This window comes from Haemorhous mexicanus, chromosome 20 (assembly GCF_027477595.1).
Source record: "Haemorhous mexicanus isolate bHaeMex1 chromosome 20, bHaeMex1.pri, whole genome shotgun sequence".
In the NCBI taxonomy this organism is placed as follows: Eukaryota; Metazoa; Chordata; class Aves; order Passeriformes; family Fringillidae; genus Haemorhous; species Haemorhous mexicanus.
In genome coordinates, this window is record NC_082360.1 from 1,514,325 (window position 1) to 1,530,767 (window position 16,443).

Below are 16,443 nucleotides of genomic sequence, written 5' to 3' on the forward strand. Positions count from 1 at the left end.
TTTTCCTCATACTTGGGTGCTTTCCCATGTGGCTAAGCCTTTGGAGCCTTGGGGAGGGTGAACCTGTTTCACACACCCCTGAGAGCTGCCTCTGACCCCTGCATACACTTTAACCCCCTCCTCTGACCACAGGCGCCTCCCACACAGGCCAGCTTCATGCTCCACTTGGTTTCCCGAGCTGGGAAATGCATCCCGTGTCAGGGATGAGCTGAGAGCCCAGCGGATGGGAAATGCATCCCAGGCTCCATCCTCACCCTCCTCCTTGTCACCTCGTCTGCTCTCACCTCCTCAGGGTGCCCAAAATGCTGTGTGCTGCTGCCCCAAGACAAGGAGGGAACACGGGTTTGGCCCTGTTTGCCTGGCAAAAGTGGAAAAGAGCCTGGAAAATGCCCCTTTGCCTCCACAGTCCCATTTTAGTCCCACTGGGTGTCACCCGCTGGGGAAAGGCCGGCAATGCGCAAAGCCTCCCCCCCTCCCGCCTCTGTCACAGCCAAGGGTCTCTCCATTGAAGTTTACTTTAAGGTCTAATAAAATTTCCAAACTGGAAAAATCTTTATGCAGAGGTTTGCTTTGTTTAAAGGAAGAGGACCATAAAGATAAAGCCTCGCCTGCCCGCCGCTCCCCTCCCGCTGCCCGGCCGAGGGGCCGCGGCTCAGCCCCTCCCTGCCAGCCCGCCTGCGGCCGGAGGAAGAGCTTGTTTTCCTAACGAGAAGTTTGAAGATTAAAAGGGGAAAAAAATCAGCCATTTGGAATCCTCTACTGACGCTGCAAATACCCTCGTTAATAGATATGTCTCGTTTTGTTACCTCATTTTAATTAATCACTAAACAAAGACAGCTGCCAAATTTTGGCTCTGGCTTTGAGCCTACAACTGACTTGAAGCCCTTGAAAAATAGACTATTTATGGTGCCTGGGCTTAAAGCTTAAATTTCTTGTATAAACTTTACCCTTCCTAAGAATAGCGTGGGGAGAGCATTGCCGGCCCCATGCACGGTGCCCATGCCCCCATGCCCAGCTGGGTGTGGGCAGCAGTGGGGCCAGGAGGGATCGGGGTCCCTCGGGCTGCTGACAGCACAGGAGCAGCTGCACTGCTTCCAGGGTGTCCCTCAACAAGTGCTCTCCTGTTGTCCCCACACAGGCAGGTGCCACCACCATGGGAGGTGCTCCATTCCCTTTGCCCTCCTCCACAGGGCAGAGCATCCTGGTGCAGGAGAGCATCCCTGCGTCCCTAGAGCTGGCTAAGGGAAGTATTTATATCCCAGACATGCAGTGTGTGGGGAGAAGAAGCTATTTCATGTTTTAGGGCATGGCTGCTGCATCCAACCCTGCCACTTCCCCTCTGGGATGGGGCTCCTGCCTCTGCTTCATGCACACCCCAAATACCAGAGCCCTGGGATTTTGCAGCATGGTGGAGCTGCCCACAGCAGGGACACGAGGCTTCTGTGTCTTCCCTTGATGGCAGCTTGGGGCTTCACAGGCTCTGAAAGGGCATTTTTATTTGTGTATGTATTTTTTTAGTGTATCCAGGGGAAAGGCTTCAGCTTGTCCTTCCCCACCCCTTCAGATCACAGGCAGGGAAGGAGCTTTCCTGGAGGGCTGGGGCTGGACATGGCAGGAGGAGAAGCCCCAGCACAGCCTGCAGGCTGGCAGGGGATGTTCAGGGATGGACAGGCTGCAGCAGGAGTTGTGTGCCCTGGGTGCTGTGTGCCCTGGCTGCTGTGTGCCCTGGGTGCTGTGTGCCCTGGCTGCTGTGTGCCCTGGCTGCTGTGTGCCCTGGGTGCTGTGTGCCCTGGGTCTGTGTGCCCTCTGTGCTGTGTGCCCTGGGTCTGTGTGCCTTCTGTGCTGTGTGCCCTGGCTGCTGTGTGCCCTGGGTCTGTGTGCCTTCTGTGCTGTGTGCCCTCTGTGCTGTGTGCCCTCTGTGCTGTGTGCCCTGGCTGCTGTGTGCCCCATCTGCTGCTCTCAAGGCTCTCCAGAGCTCACTGGCGTCGCTGCTGGGCCTGAGGGAGAACCAGGTGTCCGTCCCACTGGCCGGTGTCTGTCCGTCCCACTTCCTGGTGTCCGTCCCGCTTCCCGGTGTCTGTCTGTGCCACTGCCCAGTGTCCCTCCCGCTGCCCAGTGTCTGTCCCGCTGCCTGGTGTCTCTCTGTCCCGCTGCCCGGTGTCTGTCTGTCCCGCTGCTCGGTGTCTGTCCCGCTGCCTGGTGTCCCTCTGTCCCGCTGCCCAGTGTCTGTCCCGCTGCCCAGTGTCTGTCCCTCCTGCTACTCGGTGTCTGTCTGTCCCACTGCCTGGTGTCCGTCCCACTGCCCGGTGTCTGTCCATCCCACTGCCCGGTGTCTGTCTGTCCCACTCCCAGGTGTCCATCCCGCTGCCCGGTGTCTGTCTGTCCCGCGGCCCGGTGTCTGTCCCGCTGCCCGGTGTCCATCCCACTGCCCGGTGTCCATCCCACTGCCCGGTGTCTGTCTGTCCCACTGACCGGTGTCCATCCCACTGCCCGGTGTCCATCCCGCTGCCCGGTGTCTGTCTGTCCCGCTGCCCGGTGTCCGTCCCGCCCCGCTCGGGGATGGTGGCTGCGGCCCCCGGGCTCCGCAGCGGCTCCCGCTGCCCTCCTGCCCCGGAGAGGGAACGGAGCCAGGCTGCAGGACGAGCTCCTCCAGCTGCAGCCGGGAACCCGCAGCTCATATTTCACCCCGCCAGCAGGTCTCCCACTCGGGTGACACCAAACGCGTGTCACACGCGCTGGAGGCACGGGCTGACGGCCCCCGCCCGCCCACACAGCCTCAGCCGCGATCCTGCAGCCGTCTGCTGCCTCGACGGCTAAAATAAACTGTCTGATGCACAGCCGGCACCGCGCTGCTCCGCCGGCAGCGGCACGGCAATCCAGCCGTGCTCACGGCGTGCCAGAAAGCCCCGCTCGGGTCAGCACCTGCTGGGATTTGGGGCGCTGCCACAGCCAAACCCCGTGTCCTGCTTCCCCGCAGCAACAGCCCGGGACACCCCTGGTGTCCCCATCCCGGGCGTGCACGGTGACACAGCCACCGCCACACCGCCACCTCCCTTTGCGCAGTGCGGCACCCACGGGGGGCGAGTGACCCCGTGTGCCAGCGCTGGCTGCTCGGTGCGACTGCCAGGGGACAGCCCTGTCCCTGCTTGCCACCTCCGTGTGCCACCCACGGGCACCAAGTGACCCCGTGTGCCAGCTCTGGCTGCTCGGTGGGACTGCCAGGGGACAGCCCTGTCCCTGCTTGCCACCTCCGTGTGCCACCCACGGGCACCAAGTGACCCCGTGTGCCAGCGCTGGCTGCTCGGTGGGACTGCCAGGGGACAGCCCCGGCCCTGCCTGCGGCACCCAGGAGGCACCAAGTGACCCCGTGTACCAGCGCTAGCTGCTCGGTGTGACTGCCAGGGGACAGCCCTGTCCCTGCCTGCCACCTCCGTGTGCCACCCACGGGCAGCGAGTGACTCCAAGAACCAGCTCTGGCTGCTCGGTGGGACTGCCAGGGGACAGCCCTGTCCCTCCCTGCCACCTCCGTGCCACCCACGGGCACCAAGTGACTCCAAGAACCAGCTCTGGCTGCTCGGTGGGACTGCCAGGGGACAGTTCCGTCCATGCCACCTCCGTGCCACCCACGGGCACCAAGTGACCCCGTGTGCCAGTCCTGGCTGCTCGGTGGGACTGCCAGGGGATACCCCGTCCGTGCCTGCCACCTCCGTGCCACCCTCTGGTGTCCCTAAGCCATCACCACCCTCGTCCTGGGCTGCAGGGCAGAGCTGAGCCCCTCTGCTGTGCATCATTTCAGCTCCCTTTGGATGGGATCGACTCACCAGGTGTGGGGCTGGCAGGGGATCCCCTGTGTCCTGTGGGGTTACGCTGCTGCCAGCAGGCAGGGCTCGCTCTGGAAGTGCCCTGAGCCCACCCTGCCTCCCCTCCTCACCCTGGGACATGCCCTGATGTTGCTGCAGGAAGGTCCTGCCCCACCTGTGGGCCAAAACTGTGCTGAGGATCTTCCTCTGCAAGGAGCAAAAACTCCAACGTGCCCCGTGGGCTGGGGCAGGGGATGGACAGCAGATGGCTCAGAAGGAACCTGAGGGAAGTGTGAGCAGTTCCACTGCCCACTGGGGATTTTTAACTCAGAGCTCTAAGGGTGGCAACCTAAATAACAACTGTACTGTGTATTGGTACAGAAACACACCCCAAACACCCAGAGACTTCTGCATTGGTACAGGAACATATCCCAAATACACAGAGCCCTGGGATTTCTGTATTAATAAACACACCCCAAACACTCAGAGCCCTGGGATTTCTGTATTGGTACAGAAACACACCCCAAACACCCAGAGACTTCTGCATTGGTACAGGAACACACCCCAAATACACAGAGCCCTGGGATATCTGTATTGGTACAGAAACACACCCCAAACACCCAGAGCCCTGGGACTTCTGTACTGATACAGAAACTTATTAATACAGAAATACAGTGGTATTTCTGTATTGGTACAGAAACTTATTAATACAGAAACTCCCACCTCTCCACCCTAGAAATGTCACTGTTCCCCTTTTTGTGCCTGTCCTAAAACCCTCCTGCTTTTAAGGGATATTTTGTAGGGACTGCAGCTCTGCCCAGTGCAAACCCACCATGATTTCTGTATTGGTACAGAAACACACCCCAAATACACAGAGCCCTGGGATTTCTGTATTAATAAACACACCCTAAATACACAGAGTCCTGGGATTTCTGTATTAATAAACACACCCTAAATACACAGAGCCCTGGGATATCTGTATTGGTACAGAAACTTATTAATACAAAAACTCCCACCTCTCCACCCTAGAAATGTCACTGTTCCCCTTTTTGTGCCTGTCCTAAAACCCTCCTGCTTTTAGGGGATATTTTGTAGGGACTGCAGCTCTGCCCAGTGCAAACCCACCATGAGCAGAGCTCTCCTGGGCAGGCTCTGGGTGTGACACTGAAGAACCCTCCACGGGACCATCACCCAGTCTCATCACTGCTGTGGCCCTTGGGGCTCTGCCTCGGGTCTCTCCCAGACCAGGAGCTGCTTTGCCAAAAGGACTTCGCTCACAAGCTGCTGTGTAAACAAACCCAGTGGGAGCTGGGGATTTCTGGGAGAGCTGGAGAAGGGCTGGTGGAGATCCCCAGCTCCCCGGGCAGGGACTGCTGCTCTGACCAAAGGGAGATGTGTTTGTTAGTGTGAGCAGCAGGTTCACACTAACACAGCAGGCGGGTGAGTTTACAGCGACAGGGATATAAATAAATAGAGGGAAAAGGACTTTCCCTGCCTGGGGAGTGGCATCCTGCCCGCCCAGGGAGGGCTGCCCTTGGCCTGGATGCTGGTTGGAAGAGGGATTTGCTTCCAGGGACCTCCCTGCTGGTGTCAAAAAACTTAAAGGGATTTTTTTTGTTGTTGTTGTTGTTTTGTTTGGGTTGGTTTTTTTTCTTTTTTTTTAGGGGCAGGGCAGGGTGAAAGCTGGGGAGAGAGAAGGGGACTGCCACCAGTGCTGTCCCCAGCACCACAGTGGCACTGAGGTGGGGGGACATCATTCTGCTTGTTCCCCAGTGAGGAGAAAGCACTGGGGACGTGCAGGGTTTATAGGCAGGTCATGCCATGCCTGTTTTGGTGCTCAGCCTGCTGTGCACCTCTGGGAGTGCTGGGCAGAGCTCAATAAACCCTCCAGAGCTCGGGGATGTGGGGACAGACCGTGGGGTCCCTGAGCCCACACTCAGGGTGCAGGAAGTGCCACCTCCCCCTGCCACCTGTGTGAGATCAACCCCTGCCACTGGCTGAGAGAGGGTGAGAGCAGAAGGTTCCAGAGAGACCTTAAAGCCCCTTCCAGTGCCTAAAGGGGCTCCAGGAGAGCTGGAGAGACACTAGGGGCAAGGCCTGGAGTACCAGGACACAGGGAATGGCTTCCCACTGCCAGAGGGCCGGGCTGGATGGGACATTGGGAATTAGAAATTGTTCCTTGTGAGGGTGGGCAGCCCTGGCACAGGGTGCCCAGAGCAGCTGTGGCTGCCCCTGGATCCCTGGCAGTGCCCAAGGCCAGGCTGGGCACTGGGGCTGGGAGCACCTGGGACAGTGGGAGGTGCCCCTGCCATGGCTGGGGTGGGATGGGATGGTCTTTAAGGTCCTTTCCAACACTTCCAAACTTCCCTGTGATTCTCTGTGCCCCCTCCTTCAGCTCCTCACTGCCCAGTTCCATCCAAGCAGGGGCACTTTGCAGAGCCAAGGAGACCTGCTCTGCTCACCCAGCCTGGCCTCCCTGGGCTGAAAGAAATGCCCAGCACACGCTGAGACAACAATCCTGGCAGGCACCGCCCCGTCAGTGCCACCCTTGGCTGGGATCCTGCCCCTCTCCTCCCTGCCTCAGGTGCCTCGCTCCCCTCTGCCAGGGCACAGACGCTTCTTTGGGGTGCAGAGAGGCTGGGGGGGATGCGGTGGGGCTGCCCCCTCCCCACGCAGCCCCGGGAGTGGGGCAGCCCCAGCTCGGGGCTGTGCCAGGAGGGGACAGCAGCGGCAGAGGCGCTCGGGCAGCGCTCCCGGGAGGCCCCGTCCCCCGCCTCTGCTCCGCGGGCTGCAAGAAGTTAATTTATTTTTGGAAAAGCGGCTCGCAGAGTTTGTCTAATTCCACCCGCACCAGCTCTGTTCACTCTATTTTAAACCGGTTCTTACTGTGCTTCAAGTTTATAAAACACAATCAGTGCTCCCTGGTCAAAGCAGCCCTAACCCGCGGAGCAGGCGAGGAGCGGCAGAGCAGCATCTCCTGCAGGACGCTCTAGCTCGGCCGAAAAGCCCACAGGTAATTAATTCAAGCTTCCTTCTTCGTGTTGTCCTGTCCTCTGCCGGCTCGGTCACGGTGACACACGGTGTGTGTGGGGACAGCTTTGGGGACACGAGCAGAGCCGGGCATCGCCGCTGCCTGCTGCTGCTGCTGCTGCTGCTGGGGTTTTGAGGGGTGCCAGCGGCACCTGGCAGGTTGTGGAGTGCAGAGAGATCCCTGAGGAGAGTGGCACTCCTGCAGGAGCGGGCACAAGGCGTGTCTGGCACTCAGGAGCCAGCCTGGCAGCGAGAGGTGCTGCGGGGGCAGCGGCTGGCTGAGCGCGGGGAGGATGGAGCTGGTGGGCCCTGGAGCTTCCTGAAGGTTCCTAAAGCTTCTGGCTGTGCTGCAGCCATTGGGACCCTGCTCTGGTGGCTTCTCTGGTGTCCCCACCCCAGCTGGCACGGTGGGATCCCCCCAGTGGCGGTGTCACCCCGCTTTTACTACTCATTGCCATGAGCGTGTCGCGGCTCCCTGAACTGTGCAGGGTCACGCTGGTGGCACCAGACTCTCAGTGTTTAACGCAACCCATCGGTGACTCACCACTGCAACCCACAAGAACTGTTCAGAAGAAGCTCCCGGCATCTCTCACACGCAGAAATCCAGGGCATTTACGGAGCGCTTTGTTTCTGTTACACGAATATTTCACAGAAGAGGCGCTGCCAGTCCGAGCGCACTGATGTCACTCGCTGAGCGCTGCAGCGCTCGCTGGGGGAGCTTTGTCAGCCCCGTGCTGGGCTCTCGGCTGGCTCGGGGTTAAAACTTTCGAAAGCACCGCCCTGGCAGCCGCAGCCGGGGCATTTCCAGCGCCGATGGCCCGGCTGCCGAGCGGGGAGGGGGCAGCGCTGCCGGGGCCGCGCCCGCTCCGCTCCCCCGGTGCCGCCCGTGAGCATCCTCCCTCCTCATCCGAGGGGTTGGTGGCCCCCAGGAGGGTTTGGTGGCTTCCAGGAGAGACTGGTGGCCCCCAGGAGGGTTTGGTGGCCCTGGCAGGATTTGCTGGCCCCCAGGATGGTTTGGTAGCCCCCAGGATTGTTTGGTATCCCCCAGGATGGTTTGGTAGGACCCAGAATTGTTTGGTAGCTCCCAGGATGGTTTGGTGGCCCCCAGGATGGTTTGGTGGCCCCCAGGATGGTTTGGTGGCCCCCAGAAGGGCTTCGTTGCCGTGGCAGGATTTAGAAGCCCCCAGAAGGGTCATGGACGAGTGTTTTGGGGACAGGGAGGGCTCAGGGTGCAGCGCTGTTCTGAGAGCCCTCTGTATCCTGCTTTTCTCCTTCCTGCTGCCTCTCACCATTTCAGCTCTGAGCACGGGGGAAAACACCCCAAAAGGCAGAAAAATGAAAGTGCTTTTTTTTGTCATTTGTCAGACGGCCCCAGGGCCAGCAGCAGGAGGTGACCCCAGGTCCCCCTGCCCAGTGCTGCTCTCTCTGGTGCTGCCTGTGTCTTCTGGTGGTCCAGCTCGGAGGGGAAGGGAAATGTGGTTGTTGTGTGGAGCGTTCAGGCTAAAAATAGTTTCCTTCTGGTGCTCCATCTGAATGGGCAGCCACATATGACTGTACATGGATTTGTCTGATAGTCCCGTTTCAGTGTAAGAGACAAAATATCTTAGTTATGGCTTTGTTCTTCAGCTAACAATGGGTAGCTAAAAATATCCGACTTTGTTCCACTCAATAAAGTTCTCTCAAGGGGAGACACTAACGTTACATTTTTGCCAGATCCATGCAAAACACGGCCAAAGAAAATGCGCATTTTTGCCAACAGCTTTTCATAAAACATGGAACCGGCAGAAAACTCCGTCCTGTTGGGCTGTGCTGTCTGCTGTGCAGCATCCCAGCACTCCTGGCTGCCTCCCTCCCCGGGAGCATCCCGGCAGGGCCAGGCACACGGGGCTTCCTCCCACCCTCATCCTCCTCTGGGCACGCTCCAGCTGCTCCCCTGTGCCCGAGGGTTTGTGCTGGGGCACGGGCTGAGGAGCTGCTGCCTGCTCGTGCCTGGCAGGGGTGAGTGCCCCACTGTGCCAGGGCTGGCTGCTTGGTGGCACTGTGTCACTCCAATTCCCTTATTCCCCTTCTGGAGGCCATTCCAGAGGAGCAGGGGAGCTGAGGGTGCTGTGGCAGGAGCAGTGCCCTGTGCCAAGGCCCGGGGGGTTGGTTTGATGGCCCTGAGCAGCTCAGGGTGCAGATGGAGCAGGGACACAGCCTGGGGATGATGTGTGGGACACAGACTGAGGGATAATGTGTAGGACACAGGCTGGGAATGGTGTGTGGGACACAGCCTGGGGTTGGTGTGTAGGACACAGGCTGGGGGATGGTGTGTGGGACACAGGCTGGGGGATGGTGTGTAGGACACAGGCTGGGGATGGTGTGTAGGACACAGGCTGGGGATGGTGTGTGGGACACAGGCTGGGGATGGTGTGTAGGACACAGGCTGGGGGATGGTGTGTAGGACACAGGCTGGGGATGGTGTGTAGGACACAGGCTGGGGATGGTGTGTGGGACACAGGCTGGGGATGGTGTGTGGGACACAGGCTGGGGATGGTGTGTAGGACACAGGCTGGGGAATGATGTGTAGGACACAGGCTGGGGATGGTGTGTGGGACACAGGGTGGGGGATGGTGTGTAGGACACAGGCTGGGGATGGTGTGTGGGACACAGGCTGGGGATGGTGTGTAGGACACAGGCTGGGGATGGTGTGCAGGACACAGGCTGGGGATGGTGTGTGGGACACAGGCTGGGGGATGATGTGTAGGACACAGGCTGGGGGATGATGTGTAGGACACAGGCTGGGGATGGTGTGTGGGACACAGGCTGGGGGATGATGTGCAGGACACAGCCTGGGGGATGATCTGTGGCTCTTCCACCCCTCATGGCTGCACCAAACCTCCCTCTGCCTGGTGCTCTCCCCACTCCTCCACCACCCCAGGTGGGCAGGACCTGTGTGTGCTGGAAAGGCCCAGCTCCAAAGGTGGGGTGCCCACCCCAAGTGTGTTTTTTGGGAAGGAGACATGGCCTGACATGATTCATGCAGTGTTTGCTGCTGCAGCATTCCTGGAATGTACCTGCTTTATTTCTTGGCCTTCCTGCCTGTGACTGCAGAGGAGCTCAGCTCTGGGCTTTAGGTGACAGAGATCCAGCCCTGCTCTCAGGGGTGCCTTGCACCAGGACACAGCCCCTGAGCTGGAGGGCAGGGACCTGCTGGGGTGGTGTTCTGCCAGATGTGACAGGGCTGTGGTGTCCCCTCCCCAGCTCTGAGCCCCCTCCAGCCCCCAGGGACCTGCTGGGGTGTTCTGCCAGATGTGACAGGGCTGTGGTGTCCCCTCCCCAGCTCTGAGCCCCCTCCAGCCCCCAGGGACCTGCTGGGGTGGTGTTCTGCCAGATGTGAGACATTTGTGGTGCCCCCTCCCTAGCTCTGAGCCCCCAGCAGCTGCCTGTGCATGTCCCCATCCCAGGCTGGGCACAGACAGTTGCAGGTGTCCCCTGGATCAGCCCCAAACCCCCCTGGCAGCCCCAAACCCCCCTGGCAGCCCCCTTGCCATGCTCTCCTCCAGGGCCCAGCCCACCCTGGGCATGAGGAGCCAGGGTGATCCTGAACCAGAGCTGCCAGGCTCCTCCAGGATTCCCTGGCCACTGCAGCAGGCCTGTGCCCATGTCCCAGGCACCAGGGCTGTTGGCAGTGCCCTGGAGAAGGCACCAGGGAGGGGGGACATACTGCCAGGGGGCTTTTCTGGCTCACATTGATTTATGGCCCAACCTCCAGCCAAAAAATTCACCCTGCCAGCACTGGCATTCTTGGAACAGATGCAGAGGGCTTATCAGCTGTCCCCAGGGGTTTCCTGGCTCTGAACCCTGCTGTGACAGTGGGACAGCCACCAGCAGCACGGGGCTGTGTCCCCCTCCCTCACAGCACTGGGGTGTGGGGGTGCTCTGCAGGGATGGCACTGGGCTGGTGCTGTGGGGTGTGGGGGGTGTCTGCCCTCCAGACAGAGCTCTGCCTCCTGGGGAGCAGCCAGCCTGCCAGGAGGGCTGGGTTTGGAGGGAAATTTATCCATCACCCAGCCAGGAGGGCTGGGTTTGGAGGGAAATTTATCCACCACCCAGCCAGGAGGACTGGTTTGGGTGGGAAATTTATCCATCACTCAGACAGGAGGGTCAGTTTAGGTGGGATATTTGTCCATCACCCACCCAGAATGGTTGGTTTCAGTGGGATATTTGTCCATCACTCACTCAGAAGTGCTGGTTTAGGTGGGACATTCACCCATCACCCAGCCAGGAGGGTTGGTTTGGGTGGGAAATTTATCCATCACTCAGACAGGAGGGTTGGTTTCAGTGGGATATTTGGCCATCACCCACCCAGGAGGGTCAGTTTAGGTGGGATATTTGCCCATCACTCAGCCAGAAGGGTTGGTGGGACATTTGCCTGTTTCCCAGGGTGATTGGTGGAACATTTGCCCATCACTCACCCAGGAGGACTGGTTTAGGTGGGACATTTGTCCATCCCTCACCCAGAATGGTTGGTTTCAGTGGGATATTTGTCCATCCCTCACCCAGGAGGGTCGGTTTAGGTGGGACATTTGTCCATCCCTCACCCAGGAGGGTTGGTTTCATTGGGATATTTGTCCATCCCTCACCCAGGAGGGTCGGTTTAGGTGGGACATTCTCCCATCACCCAGCACTACTGGACGGGGCAGAGGAGTTTGTTGAGCTACCAGCAGAGGCACACGCAGCCCATTTGCAGTGCGAGTAACAACAAGATGCCTTTGCTGTTGGAGGGTTGTGATGCCGTGTGGGATTTGCTCCCAGCTCAGGAAATGTTCCTGGCGAAGTCTTTTCCCTCCAGGAGAGCAGTGACAGCTCGCCGGAGCTGCGGAGCGGCCCCGCAGGGCTGCGAGCCCCAGCCCGCCGCACCCCGCCGCCTTCTGCGCCGCTCCTGCCCCACAAACAGCACGGAGGCACCGCCACGGCGGCTGGCATCGCCTCCCGAGGAGCTGGCCCAGCACGCAGTGCCCAGCCCTGGCCCCGGGGCTGGCAGGCGGCTCCCTGCCCGGGGATTGCCCCTCCCTGCATCTCTGTGCCAGGGGGCATCCCTTCTCTGCATCCCTGTGCCAGGGGGCATCCCTTTTCATCCCTGTGGCACAGAGCATCCCTTCACTGCATCCCTGTGCCACAGGACATCCCTGTCACACAGGGCATCCCCTCCCTGCATCCCTGTGCCACAGGACATCCCTTATTTCATCCCTGTGCCACAGGGCATCCCTTCACTGCATCCCTGTGACACAGAGCATCCCTGTCACACAGGGCATCCCTTCTTTTCATCCCTGTGCCACAGGGCATTCCTTCTCTGCATCCCTGTGCCACAGGGCATCCCTGTCACACAGGGCATCCCTTCTCTGCATCCCTGTGACACAGAGCATCCTTTCTTTTCACCCCTGTGACACAGAGCATCCTTTCTCTGCATCCCTGTCCCACAGGGATTCTCCCTTCTCTGCATCCCTGTCACACAGGGCATCCCTTCTTTTCATCCCTGTGCCCTGTGGCATTCTCCTTCCTTTGCATCCCTTTGCCACAGGGATTTTCCCTTCTCTGTATCCCTGTGCCACATGGGCATCTCCTTTCTCTGCATCCCTGTTTCCCAGGGATTCTCCCCTCTCTTCACCCCTGTCCCCCAGGGATTCTCCCCTCTCTGCCCCCCTGTCCCCCAGGGGTTCTCCCCTCTCTGCCCCCCTGTCCCCCAGGGGTTCTCCCCTCTCTGCCCCCTGTCCCCCAGGGGTTCTCCTCTCTGCTGAGCACAGTTCCCAGTTCCAGTGACAGGAATGCTCTTCCAGGTGGTTTTTCAGCTGGGTAAAGTCCCTGCTGCCCACAGGTCCCACGTCATTGCTCTCTGCTCTCAGCATGGAGCCCTGCAGAGCAGGGGGCTGGGGGCATCCCCCCCACTGCAGCCCTTCCCCACCAGCCAGGACCCTCCTCTCTTTGGCAGTAAAAACAGACCTGAGAAGGTGCAGAACTCCTCTGCCCCAGCAGTGCAGCAGTGCCAGGGCCCTCCTGGCAGGGCCTGGTCCTGTGGTGCTGCCAGGGCCCAAGGGGTTGGGAGATGTTGCTGCACAGGACTCCAAACATCATCCCAGAGCTCTGGCCTGCTGCCAGGCTTCATCTTCAGGGTGGTGCTGGTGAAAGGTGGACACACAGCCCTTCAGAAGGGCTCCTGAACACAGTCTTTGGTTCAAGTTTTAATTTTAGTTTTGGACAAGAAGGAAACTAAAAATATATATCTGATGTCTATCTTATATCTTACTTCTTGTATCTTATATCTATCTTATATCTTATCTCTAATTTATTATATTTTATCTCTTATCTCTTATAACATCTTACATCTTGTATCTATCTTGTATCTTATATTTTATATCATCTTATATAATAAGATAATCTTGCATAATCTTATATCTATATTATATCTTATATCTTATATCTGTCTTATATCTTATATACATATTCTTATATCTATCTTATCTCTTATCTCTTATCTCATCTCTTAGATCTTCTAGCTGGCATCTTATCTCTTATCTCTTCTCTCTTTAGCAGCAGTGCTAGCCCTGGTTCCCTCCTGAGGAAGCCCTGCTACTCCAGGCCCTGCTCCAGCTCCTCAGGGCCACGGAGAGCAGCAGAGGCAGAGGGCTGAGGGGCACTGGGGTGTACCTGGCACCTGCTGTGTCCCACCTGAGACACCTGCCACCAGTCTGGACTGGGAAAAGGCAGCAGTGAGCTCCTGAAGGAGCTGGGCACTGCCAGGGACAGGGCTGTCCTTTGGGCCCACGGAGGAGGCTGTCCTGGCAGGGGAGGTGTGTTGGCTCAGCCCTGGGTGTGGGAGGTGACCTGCTGCTGCTCCTGGAGCAGGGCACTGAGGCTGGAGTGCTGCTCACAGCAGTTAACCCACAGCACACAGGGGAACAGATAATAAGGGATGTCTGAGCCTGGAGCAGGAGGCAGCAGCTCCTTGGAGGAGCGTGGGGTGTGCCAAGAGCCTGGGTTTGTACTCTGAGGCTGTTCAGGAGCCTGCACACCCAGCCCTGCTGCCTCTGCCCCTGGGGACTGTGCCCCATGCAGGGCAGGGTGGGACCTGCTCCCCTGCGCTGCCTCAGCACACACACCCTGCCTGCCCAGCTCCATTTGTCAGCAAGAAATTCAACTTTCTGAAGTCTGCGAGCTTGCTAAGAATAAACTTCATAAATTAGTGAGCATATTTAAAGGGCAGTGCTGCTGGCTGATCTGGCATTTTAATCTGCTGGTGAAACTATCCAGAGTGTTTGCTCAGCGTGTGGCCAAGTCCTGAAATATTTGCATGCTGCTATTGTCAGTACATCTCCTGACCCCTTGCAGAAGGGTGGCAGGAGGAGTGAATTTATAAGAATCTTCCACTGGCCAAGGTAGTTGCTGTAGCACACTCCTGGAGTTATCTCCCTGAGATCATCTCTGCTGCTCCAGCCCGCTGCACCAGACACTTTTAAACAATGCAGCTGTGCTTTGTGTTCTGCAGGGCTGCAGATCCTCTTCAGTGACACACATTCCTTGCAGGTCAGCTGTAAAACATGTTGGATGTTGGCACAGGGGCAGCCAGAGCCACTCTGTGCACCCGGAGTGCTGGTGCTGCCTGGAGAGGCTCCTGGAGCAGAGGCTGGGCAGAGTTAAAGAATAAAGTGGGGATTTATGAAAAGGCCCCAAAGGATCCACCTGGGGCAGGGCAAGAGCCCAGCCAGGGCTGCACCCAGGATGGACTCAGAGCCAGGAGTTCTCACCCTTTTATGAATTTTGGTCCATTTCCACCCTGGGGCTCAGGGTCCAGTGGAAATAAGCAGTGGGAGAGATGTCACAGGCCAAGTTCTGTCTCTCTCTGGGGCCCCAGCACAGGCAGGAGCTGGAGCTGCTGCAGAGCCCAGGGAGGATCCAGGATGATGCCAGGGATGGAGCAGCTCTGCTGGGAGGAGAGGCTGGCACAGCTGGCATTGCTCACCTGGGCAGGAGGAGCTTTGGGGCGATCTAATTGTGACCTTCCAGGACCTGATGGGAGCCCACAAAGGGCTTGGAGTGACAGGAGAAGGGGTAATGGATTCACACTGTTTTAGATTGGATATACAGAAGGAATTGTTGCTGGCAGGGTCGGCAGGGGCTGGCACAGGGTGCCCAGAGCAGCTGTGGCTGCTCCTGCATCCCTGGCAGTGCCCAAGGCCAGGCTGGACAGGGGTTGGAGCACCTGGGAAGGTGCAGAACAGGATGGGTTTTAAGGTCCTTTCCAACCCAAGCCATCCTGGGATTCTGTTGCTCTAGGAAGTGCAGAGCTGGTTTGTGTCACTGTGAGTCAGGTGCATTCTGAAGGACTCTCACTGCAGGGCTGGTTCTCTATGACCAAATTCTCAGCTTTTCCTCAGCCTCCCAACATCCCTGTGCCCAGAGAGCACCAGAGCTGGGTGCTGGACACACCCAGGGGGCACTCAGGGATTGCCCTGCTGCCCTGGGAATGTTCATGTTCACCTGTGAGGAGCTGCAGCCTGCACAAGTTCTGCACAGCCACCCTTCCCCAGGACAGACACCCTGGGGTGTCAGTGATCTGCCCCTGGACGTGTGTGCTTGTGCACAGTGACCATTCCATCCATTGGTTTGTCTCACCACCTCGGTGCCAGCACAGATGAGTTAATCTCTTTGCAGATGGTTGATAAGGCAGTGGAGCAGCCCAGGGCCCAGCCCTGAGCCCCGGGGAGCTCCTTTCCCCCCTCTGGGTGTGGAGTTCCCCCCGGCAGTCACAGCTGGGACACCCCCCAGCCAGCTTTAATCTGCTCAATGTGGCCCGTGTTAATTGGGCATTGTTCTGCCTTCTCCTCCAGAAGGGAGCAGTGCAGCGGCCCTGCAGGAGCCCGAGTGTATCACACCACCCATATTATTGAATCAATCCAAACTGCAATTCCAGGAACAAGGTGAGCCTCAGTTTGACACGTTCTGCCTCCTGCAGGTGGGTGTGAGTTAGCTTTAACCCCATTTCTCACCTAAATTTACCTGTGGCAGCCTTGGGAGGCAGAGATGATGCCCAGCCCCTCCAGAGCCTGATTCAGCCACCCAAACCCCGGTGAGCAGATTTCTCCTGCAGCTGCTGGCTGCTCTGGTGCACCCACGCCGAGCCACAGCCCCCAGAGCCATCATTATTCCCTTTACACTGACAGGAGCTGCTGCTCCCTCACTCAGGTTTGCAGCCCAAACCTTGTTCTCAACTCTTGGCTTTCCTTATCAGCTTTCTGCAGCTCCTCACTTCTCAGTCATTACGATCAGTTTCCACTTTCTTAAGTTATATATGGTTTTCTTATTTTTCACTGTTGTCTTCACTTCCCTCACGAGCCAGAGTTGTCTGTTTTTTTTTTTAAACCAGCGTTGCTTTCTTTCTCAATTGTGGGATTGTGGTTTTGGGGCAACGTGTAAAATGTTTTTCAACAATTCCCACTTAGCATTCACATTTTTCTGATTTAATTCCTTCTCCCAGTTGATTTGGTTCATAATTGTTTCCAGCTCTGTGAAGCTGAATCGTTTAAGCATTAAGTGGATATATTTTCAGAACAGACCTTCACTTTAAATATTCGCT